Raw genomic sequence first — 10941 nt, forward strand, 5'->3', positions numbered from 1 at the left:
AATTCATATCCAGAGTTTTACAGAGCTAAGTTTACTATAATCAGATCATGAGAGTTCTTTGCCTTTCTGACTTATGACCTATATGTTTCCTTCTTTAAAAAGAGACAGTTTTAGAAGCAGAAGAATGAAAGGTGGCAAGGTTTAGTGTAAGACAACTGGTATTGTAAGGAAATTTCAAATGACATAGTGAAGTATACTCCACAGCCTAGAACGGGGGTTCCCAAACCCTGGGCCACGGACCAGTGTGTTAGAAACTGGGCTGCACAGTGGGAGGTGAGCAGCAGGCCAGTGAGTAAAGCTTCATCTGTATTTACGGCTGCTCCCCATCACTGGCATTACCACCTGAGCTTTGCCTCCTGTCAGATCAGTGGCAGCATTAGCTTCTCATAGGAGCAGGAACCCTATTGGGAACTGCACATGCGAGAGATCTAGGTTGCACACGCCTTATGAGAATCTAATGCCTGATGACCTATCACTGTCTCTCATCACTCACAGATGGGACCGTGTAGTTGCAGGAAAGCAAGCTCGGGGCTCCGACTGATTCTACATTATGGGTTGTATAATAATTTCATTATATGTTACAACATAATAATAATAGAAATAAAATGCACAATAAATGTAATGAGCTTGAATCATTCTGAATTTACCACCCCCCCCCCGCCCCCCCACAACCCCACATCCCACTCCCTGGTTTGTGGAAAAATTGTCTTTGTCTTCCATGAAACTGGTCCCTGGTGCCAAAAAGGTTGGGGACCACTGGCATAGAAGACAAGATAAATTCCAATAAGCTTACATTGTTACAGAATTACGAGTACAACAGTCCATTAAAACTAAAAGTATAAGTTTAGAATGGGTGACCAAGATGATTTATATATGTTAAAGACAGAAAGGACTGTTTTTCTAGAACTGTTTATAGTTTATCTGCTATGAAAGACGGTGGCTGGGATGTCCATTCAAGATCCCTTACAACAGAGAATTACAAACATGGTTACATTCCTTAATCCTTTAGTGCCATCTATGGTCCGAATTTAGAAAGTGTCAGTTTAAAACAAATTCTAGATACTGTGAAGTCGCCTAGTTTAAAATTAGCATATTTATCTCTCAATTATATTTTGCCTTTTTGGGTTTCACTAAATGAACTGGATATCTTTCTGAAGGGCAATTTGGCAATATGTATTATGAGATTTAAAAATGTTTAAACTCCTTAACTCCATGACTCCATGTCTAGGAAATATCAAGGGAGAAACAAACAGGTATAAGTATATTCATTACAGTATTGTTTAAAAAACTCAATGTGCAAATGATTATAATACATCTACATGATGGAATATGATGCATCCATTTTTCAAAATGTGTCAAAAGAAAAAAAATCACCTTCAGTTTCAATCTCTGTAATTTTTCTCCCTATAGAAAGATTTCAAGTCTTTCATAAACTGTCAAAAATCTGAAGAGATCTATAATGCTACAGCATGCAACATCACACCAAAATACAATCCATAACCCACAAAACTAAACAGCTATGTGCCTAGCAAATAGAATTCACAAATATGCTAGAAGAGAGTGTTAAATTTTACATATACACCATTCAAGATAAATGATATAAAATCTTTACTTTGCGGAGAAAACAGAAGTTACCCGATTGAAACTCCTTCATCATTTTGAAATAAAACATACTTACCTCCCTGTGCTTCTATCCTGGTCTGCATCTCTCTGACTACCAGAGAGGGGAACAATTTCTCCACCTCTGCTCTGGATTTTACCCCATTACTCACTTCCAGAACTTTACACCATTCATCATCTCTTTTCTTCTCCATGTTTATCCAACCTTTTCTCTCAATTGAATGTTTCACACCAACTTTAAAACACACTCAAGTGAATGTAATTTAAAACAAAAAATGAAAAGAATTTCTCACTCAAATCCATGTCCTCCACCTCCTCACTTCTAGCAACTGTAGTACTGTTTCTATCACTCACGTCACAGTCATTCTTAATATTCTTTTTGTGCTATTACAATGTTCACACCTCCTGCTCAATCCTAAACCCACTTCAGTCTGGCATATGACCCCATCACTCTAGTGAAATAGCCCTCTGTAAAGTCACTAATGACTTCTCTGTTGCTAAATTCATGGATTTTTTTCAGTAGTCACTATACTGTCTCAGCAGTAGTCAACATTCTTGACCAATGCCTCCTTCCTGAAGCACTCACTACCCTTGGTCTTCCCCTTTTCTTCAGCTACTTCTCAGTCTCCTTTGTTGCTCATTCTCCTCTTCTTGGCCATTAAATGCCACAGCACAGTTTTTGGCATCCTTCTCACTCCATAATCTCCCCTTAGGCAATTTCTTCATAGTTATGGTTTCAATCACCACTTACATGCCAATAATTTACAAACTAATTTCTAGCCCTATGCTTTTCTCTGAATTCCAGGAACACACACACACACACGTGCACACACGCACGCACACGCACACGCACACACGCACGCACACAAGCATAAAGTGGCTGAGTGACATCACTTCTCTAAGGCATCTCAATCTCTACTTGACCAAAGCATAATTTATAGTTTTTTCTTCCAAATTTACTCTCTTGCAGTGCTCTCTTTAAGTTCTATAAATGGCCCTACAACCTTTCTAGTTATGCAAATCAAATACCAAAAGTCATCCTGGGTACCCCCCTCTCTACCATGCATATGTAATCCATTCCCAGGTTCTGTGGATTTTATTTCTTACCTCTTCAATCCATCTTCTCTCCATCCCCACCACTATATTGATCCAGGTCACCATTATCTCTTGTCAGGTGCAACAGTCTTATTAGTTTTAATAGTGTTAATGCTTTTACTTCTTCTTCCCCCATCTTATTTATTTGCTTTCTTTTCTAAATATACTACCTAGAACTTCTAGTACAATTTTGAGTAGGAGTGAAGAAAAAGAACATCTTTGACTTGTTCCTTATCTTAAGGTGAAAGCTTCATTTTCTCACCATTAAATATGATGTTAGCTGTAGTTTTTTTGTAGGTGCTCTTCATCAAACAGAGAAATTTCTCCTCTATTCCTAGTTTGCTAAAACATTTTTATTATAAATGGGTGTAGGATTTTGCCAAATGCTTTTCCTGTATCAATCAATGGGATTATATAATGTTTCTTCTTTAGCCTGTTGATGGAATGGATTGCAATAATTAATTTTCAAATGCTGAAACTGCCTTTCATATTTAGAATAAATCCCAGTTGGTTATTGTGTTAGTCTGTTCTCACACGCTATAAAGAAATACCCAAGACTGGATAATTTATAAAGGGAAGAGGTTTAATTAACTCACAGTTCCACATGGCTGAGGAGGCCTCAAGCAACTTACAATCATGGCAGAAGGCAAAGAGGAAGCAAGGACCTTCTTCACATGGTGGCAGGAGAAAGAAGTGCTAACAAGAGCAGGGAAAACTGCTTTATAAAACCATCAGATCTCATGAGAATTCACTCACTATCATAAGAATAGCACAAGGGAAATCACCCCCATGATCCAATCACTTGCCACCAGGTCTCTCCCTAAACACCTGGGGATTACAATTCAAGGTGAGATTTGGGTGGGGACACAAAACCTAACCATATAATTCCACCTCCAGCTCCTCCCAAATCTTATGTCCTTACATTTCAAAACCAGTCATGCCTTCCTAGCAGTCCCCTAAAGTCTTAACTCATTTCAGCATTAACTCAAAAGTCCAAGACCAAAGTCTCATCTGAGACAAAGCAAATCCCTTCTGCCTGGGATCCTGTAAAATCAAAAGCAAGTTTGTTACTTCCAAGATACAATGAGGGTACAGGCATTGGATAAATGCTGTCATACCAAATGGAAGAAATGGGCGAAAACAAAGGGGTTACAGGTCCCATGTAAGTCAGAAATCCAACAAGGCAGTCATTATATCTTAAAGCTCCAAAATGATCTCCTTTGACTTCATGTCTCATACCCAGGTCATGTTGATACAAGAGGTAAGATCCCACAACCTTGGGCAGCTCTACCTTTGTGGTTTTGCATGGTATAGCATCCCTCCTGGTTGCTTTTTCAGGCACGTGGTGCAAATTGTTGGTGGATCTACCATTCTGGGGTCTGGATGGCAGTGGCCCTCTTCTTACAGCTCCACTAGGCAGTGCCCTAGTGGGAACTCTGCGTGGGAGCTTCAACCCCACATTTCTCTCCCACACTGCCTTAGCAGAGGTTCCCCAGGTCCCCACCCCTGCAGAAGATTTCTGCTTATACATCCAGATGTTTCCATACATTCTCTGACATCTAAGCAGTGGTTCTTAAACCTTAATTCTTGTGTTCTGCACCCCCATGGGTCCAACACCACATGGAAGCTGCCAAGGCGTGGGGCTTGTACCCCCTGAAACAATGGCCTTGGCTGTACATTGGTCCCTTTTAGCCGTGGTTGGGATGCAGGATACCATATCCTGAGGCTACCCAGAGCAGCAGCAGGGCCCTGGGCCCAACCTAGGGAACCATTTTTCTCTCCTAGGTCTCCAGGTCTATGATGGGGGAGGTTGCCATGAAGCTCTTTGACATGCCCTGGAGACATTTTCTCCATTGTCTTGGTGATTAACTCCTCATTACTTATGCAAATTTCTGCAGCAAGCTTGAATTTCTCCTGAGAAAATGAGTTTTTCTTTTCTTTTTTTCTTTTTTTTTTCTTTTTGAAATGGAGTCTCTGTCACCCAAGCTAGAGTGCAATGGCATGATCTCGGCTCACTGCAACCTCTGCCTCCTGGATTCAAGCAATTCTCCTGCCTCAGCCTCCCAAGTAGCTGAGACTACAGGTGCCTGCCACCACTCCAGGCTAATTTTTGTATTTTTAGTAGAGAAAGGGTTTCACCTTGTTGGCCAGGCTGGTCTCAAACTCCTGACCTTAAGTGATCCATCCACTGCGGTCTCCCAAAATGCTGGGATTATAGGCATGAACCACCGGACCAAGTGGGTTTTTCTTTTCTATTACATCATCAGGCTGCAAATTATCCAAACTTTTTTTTTCTTTTTTAAGACACAGTTTTACTCTCATTGCCAGGCTGGAGTGCAATGGTGCCATCTCGGCTCACCACAACCTCCGCCTCCCAGGTTCAAGCGATTCTCCTGCCTCAGCCTCCCAAGTAGTTGGGATTATAGGCATGCACCACCATGTCTGGCTAATTTTGTATTTTTAGTAGAGATAGGATTTCTCCATATTGGTCAGGTTGGTCTCGAACTGCCGACCTCAGGTAATCCGCCTGCTTCTGCCTCCCAAAGTGCTGGAATCACAGGAGTGAGCCACCATGCACAGACGAATTGTCCAAATTGTTATGCTCTGCTTCCCTTTTAAGTATAAGTTCCAATTTCAGATCATCTCTCTCAAGTTCAAAGTTTCACAAATCTCTAGGGCAGGGATAAAATGCTGCCAGTCTCTTTGCTAAAGCATAGCAAGAGTACACTTTGTTCCTCATCTCTGTCTGAGACCACCTCAGCCTGGACTTAATTGTTCACATCACACTCAGCATTTTGGTCGAAACCATTCAACAAGTCTCTAGGAAGCTTCAAATGTTCCCACATCTTCCTGTCTTCTTCTGAGCCTTCCAAACTGCTCCAACCTCTGTCCATTACCCAGTTCCAAAGTCGCTTCCACATTTTGGGGTATCTTCATAATAGTGACCCATTCCCAATACCAATTCACTATATTAGTCCATTCTCACACTGCTCTAAGGAAACACCCAAGACTGGGTAATTTATAAACGAAAGATGCTTAATTGACTCACAGTTTCACATGGCTGAGGAAGCTTCAGGAAACTTGCAATCATGACAGAAGGCAAAGGGGAAGCAAGGACCTTCTTCACATGGTGGCAGGAGAGAGAAGTTCTAGCAAGAGCAGGGAAAACTGCTTATAAAACCATCAGATCTCATGAAAATTAACTCTCTATCATGAGAACAGAATGAAGGAAACTACTTCCATAATCCAGTCACTTCCCACCAGGTCTCTTCCTAAACACCTGAGGATTACAATTCAAAGTGAGATTTGGGTGGGGACACAAACCTAACCATACCAGTCACGATATATAACTCTTCTTAAACATTTTTGTATTCCATTTACCAATACCTTGTTGGGATTTTTCCATCTATATTCATGAGAGATATTAGTCTATATTCATGAGAGATATTAGTCTACAGTTTTCCTTTTTTTATTACACATTTTTCTTGTTTTGGTATTAGGGTGACATTGCACTCATAGAATAGGTCAGAATGTGTTCCTTCAGCTTCTATTTTTGCTAGGAGATTATATGTAATCGGTATTTTTTTTTTATTTTTTATTTTTTTTGATTTAAATGTTTGGTAGAATTCACTAGTATAACCAACTGAGCCTGGTGCTTTATTTTTTGAAAGGTTATTAACTATTTATTTAATATCTTTAATAGACATAGATGTATTCAGATCATCTATTTCTACTTGGGTAGTTTGTGGTTTTGAAGAAATTGATTAATTTCATCTAAGAGTTCAAATTTGTGGACATAGAACTGTTCATGGTATTTATTTATTTATTTATTTTTAGTGTCAGTGGGAACAGTAGTGATGATTTTGCTTTCATTACTGATTTTATCAGTTTGTATCTTCTTTTTTGTTTTTGTTATTATGTGTTGTATGTTGAATTGTGTGTCTCCCCTACCAAACTCATATGTTGAAGTACTAACCCACAGTAACTAAGAAAGTTACCTTACTTGGAAATAGAGTCATTGCAGATAAAATTAGTTAAGTTAAATTAAAGCCATACTAGCATAGGGTGGGCCCCAATCCAACATGACTAGGAGACAGAGACACATACAGTGAAGTGAAAATACCAGGCAAACACCATGTACAAGTCAAAGAATGCTACCAGAAGCTAGGTGGGAGGCAAGGAACATGAAACTGCCTTTGCAAAGATATAACAACAAGAGAAGACTAGCATGGCTGACCCCATCTTGCTTCTAGCCTCCCAGGCTGGCTGTCCTCACTCATTCCTGAATATTGGCCAAGCTAACCATGGGAGTAATTTTGTTTATAGCTTAACTTTGAAGCAAGGATGGTGACAGTTCCTCCCTTAAACTGACCCCCTCCTTGTTCAGAGACTGAAACCCCCTTTGTAAGACTAATGAAAGACCATAAGATTAGGATTATGAGAAGAGCCTGAATTCTGCTAAGATGTAGGCATAGTTAAAAAACAACCAGCTATTTTTTCCTAGCTTTTTTCTTATTGCTCTGGAGTCTTGTGGCCAGATCACAAGATTTGTGGCTTCCCCAATTGCTCCTATAGATAACATACCTAAGATTGGTCTTTTGAGATGATTTTCAGCCTTTTGCATTCTGGCAATTGACTGACTCTACCCAGACCCATGACTGATGACTCAACCAGTCCTGTGGCCCCACCCAGAGGCTGACTCAGCATTAGGATAATTTTTCTCACCCCTGTAATTGTATATCCTCAACCAATTAACAGCACCCATTCCCTAATCCCCTGCCTGCCAATTTATCCATAAAAACTCTAGCCTCTGAGTTCTCAGGGAGGCTGATTTGAGTAATAAATTATTGTCTTTAATTTGACTACCCCAAATTAATTAAACAATTTCTTTACTGGAATACCACTGTCTCAGTGAACTGGCTTTATCTGTGCAGTGGGCAAGAGGAATCTGTCAGGTGATTCCAAACAGTCTCCTTTACACAAGGAACCAACCTTGATTCACCTTCATTTCAGACTTCTAGCACTCAGAAGTGTGAGACAATAATTTCCACTGCTTAAGCCACCCAGTGTGCAGTACTTGGTTATAGCAGATCCAGCTAACTAATATACTGGGCTCTGGGAATACATGAGCTATAGTTTTCAGTGTCTTTAAATTCCTCTAGCATTTTTGTTTTTGCAGTCTTCTTAAATAAAGCCCAGATTTTGAAGTTATTTTAGCTATAATTCACTGTGATTATATTGGAACCCTGTTGATGTGGTGTTAAGGTATGGGGCAAGGGAAACATTCTATAATCCTATGATTAAATCTCAGTCTTTTAGCAGGCCTCTATCTCTGTGTTGTGACCTTCATAATTGTGTCTTATATTTTCTCCCTTAGGTGAGACAGAAAGCCTAAAGTGAGCTAAATTTGGGTGAATGCCCTTCCTCATAGGTGGCACAAGGCTCTGAAAAGGACGTTTCTCCTGGAGAGTAGGCTTTTTGTTATGGAGAGTATTTTGGGTGTATTTCAAAATGATTACTCTTTTTTTTTTCTCCCTGCTGCCAGAATTGTGAAGTAAAGCTTTTTTGGTTCTCCACCATGGGTTTCCTGGAGGTAAAACCCATGCAAGTATGGAGGCCCTCCTAAGACTGAAAGTTTCTCAGTCTCATGAGTTCACACACAGCCTCCAAAAATGCATCTGAGGAAGAAAAATAGCTCAGAGCAGACTGAGGAATGTGAGGTATGCAGAACTTATCAGGTCCAGAGAGACATGGGTGTGAGGCTTTAGTTAGGTGCCATCCAAAATATTTTATTAGGTACCATCCACAACAACACCACCACCATCACACACATGCCCGGGGCAATTGCTTAAAGCATTTTGTTAGATGGCCAAATAGGAACAGCTCCGGTCTGCAGCTCCCAGCGAGATGGACGCAGAAGGCAGGTGACTTCTGCATTTCCAACTGAGGTACCCGGTTCCTCTCACTGGGACTGGTTGGATAGTGGGTGCAGCCCACAGAGGGTGAGCCGAAGCAGGGTGGGGCATCATCTCACCCAAGAAGTGCAAGGGGTTGGGGAATTCTCTCCCCTACCCAAGGGAAGTTGTGAGGGACTGTGCCTAAGGAACGGTGCACTCCAGCAGAGATACAGCACTTTTCCCACAGTCATCGCAACCCACAGACCAGGAGATTCCCTCCAGTGCCTACATCACCAGGGCCCTGGGTTTCAAGCACAAAACCGGGCAACTGTTTGGGCAGACATGAAGCCAGCGGCAGTTTTTTTTCCATACCTCAGTGGCAGCTGGAATGCCAGCAAGACAGAACCATTCTCTCCCCTAGAAAGAGGCTGAAGCCAGGGAGCCAAGTTGTCCGGCTTGGCAGGTCCCACCCCCACAGAGCTCAGAAAGCTAAAATCCACTGGCTTGAAATTCCTGCTGCCAGCACAACAGTCCAAGGTCAACCTGGTACCCTCAGGCTTCATGGGGGGAGGGGCATATGCCATTGCTGAGGCTTGAGTAGGCAGTTTTACCCTCACAGGGTACACAAAGTCACTGGGAAGTTCAAACTGGGCAGAGCCCACCACAGCTCAGCAAGGCCGCTGTGAACAGACTGCCTCTCTAGATTCCTCCTCTCTGGGCAGGGCATCTCTGAAAAAAAGGCAACAGCACCAGTCAGGGACTTATAAATAAAACCCCAATCTCCTGGGGACAGTGCATCTCAGGGAAGGGGCAACTGTGGGTGCAGCATCAGCAGACTTAAATGTCCCTGTCTGACGGCTCTGAAGAGAGCAGCGTATCTCCCAGCACAGCGTTCAAGCTCTGCTAAGGGTCACACAGCCTCCTCAAGTGGGTCCCTGACTCTCCATGTATCCTGACTGGGAGACATCTCCCAGTAGGGGCCGACACACCTCATACAGGAGAGCTCTGGGTGACATCTGGCAGGTGCCCCACAGAGATGAATCTTTCAGAGGAAAGAACAGGCAGCAGTCTTTGCTGTTCTGCAGCCTCCACTGGTACTACCCAAGCAAACAGGGTCTGGAGTGGACCTCCAGGAAACTCCAACAGACCTGCAGCAGAGGGGCCTGACCGTTAGAAGGAAAACTAACAAATACAAAGGAATAGCACGTCCACTCAGAGATACCATCCGAAGGTCACCAACATCAAAGACCAATAGTAGATAAATCCATGAAGATGGAGAGAAACCAGCACAAAAATGTTGGAAATCCCAAAAACCAGAACACCTTTTCTCCTCCAAAGGATCACAACTCTTCAACAGCAAGGGAAGAAAACTGAAAGGAGAATGAGTTTGATGAATTAACAGAAGTAGGCTTCAGAAGGTGGATAGTAACAAACTCCTCCAAGCTAAAGTAGCATGTTCTAACCCAATCCAAGGAAGCTAAGAACCTTGAAAAAGGTTAGTTGACTTGCTAACTAGAATAACCAGTTTATGAAAGAACATAAACGACCTGATGTAGCTGAAAAACACACGACGAGAACTTCGTGAAGCATACAAAAATATCAATAGCGAAATCAATCAAGCAGAAGAAAGGATATCAGAGACTGAAGATCAACTTAATGAAATAAGGTGTGAAGACAAGATTAGAGAAAAAAGAATGAAAAGAAATGAGCAAAGCCTCCAAGAAATATGGAACTATGTGAAAACACCAAATCTGCATTTGATTGGTGTACCAGAAAGTGATGAGGAGGATGGAACCGAGTCGGAAAACACTCTTCAGGATGTTGTCCAGGAGAATTTCCCCAACCTAGCAAGACAGGCCAACATTCAAATGCAGGAAGTACAGAAAACACCACAAAGATACTCCTTGAGAAGAGCAACCCCAAGACATATTAACATCAGATTCACCAAGATTGAAATGAAGGAAAAAATGTTAAGGACAGCCAGAGAGAAAGGTCAGGTTATCCACAAAGGGAAGCCCATCAGACTAACAGTGAATCAGTTTGCAGAAACCCTACAAGTCAGAAGAGAGTGGGGGCCAATATTCAACGTTCTTAAAGGAAAGAATTTTCTAACCAGAATTTCATATCCAGCCAAACTAAGATTCATAATTGAAGGGGAAATAAAATCCTTTACAGACAAGCAAATGCTGAGAGATATTGTCACCACTAGGCCTACCTTACAAGAACTCCTGAAGTAAGCACTAAACATGGAAAGGAACAACTTGTACCAGCCACTGCAAAAACATACCAAATTGTAAAGACCATCGACACTATGAAGAAACTGCATCAA

This window comes from Chlorocebus sabaeus, chromosome 21 (assembly GCF_047675955.1).
Source record: "Chlorocebus sabaeus isolate Y175 chromosome 21, mChlSab1.0.hap1, whole genome shotgun sequence".
NCBI lineage: Eukaryota > Metazoa > Chordata > Mammalia > Primates > Cercopithecidae > Chlorocebus > Chlorocebus sabaeus.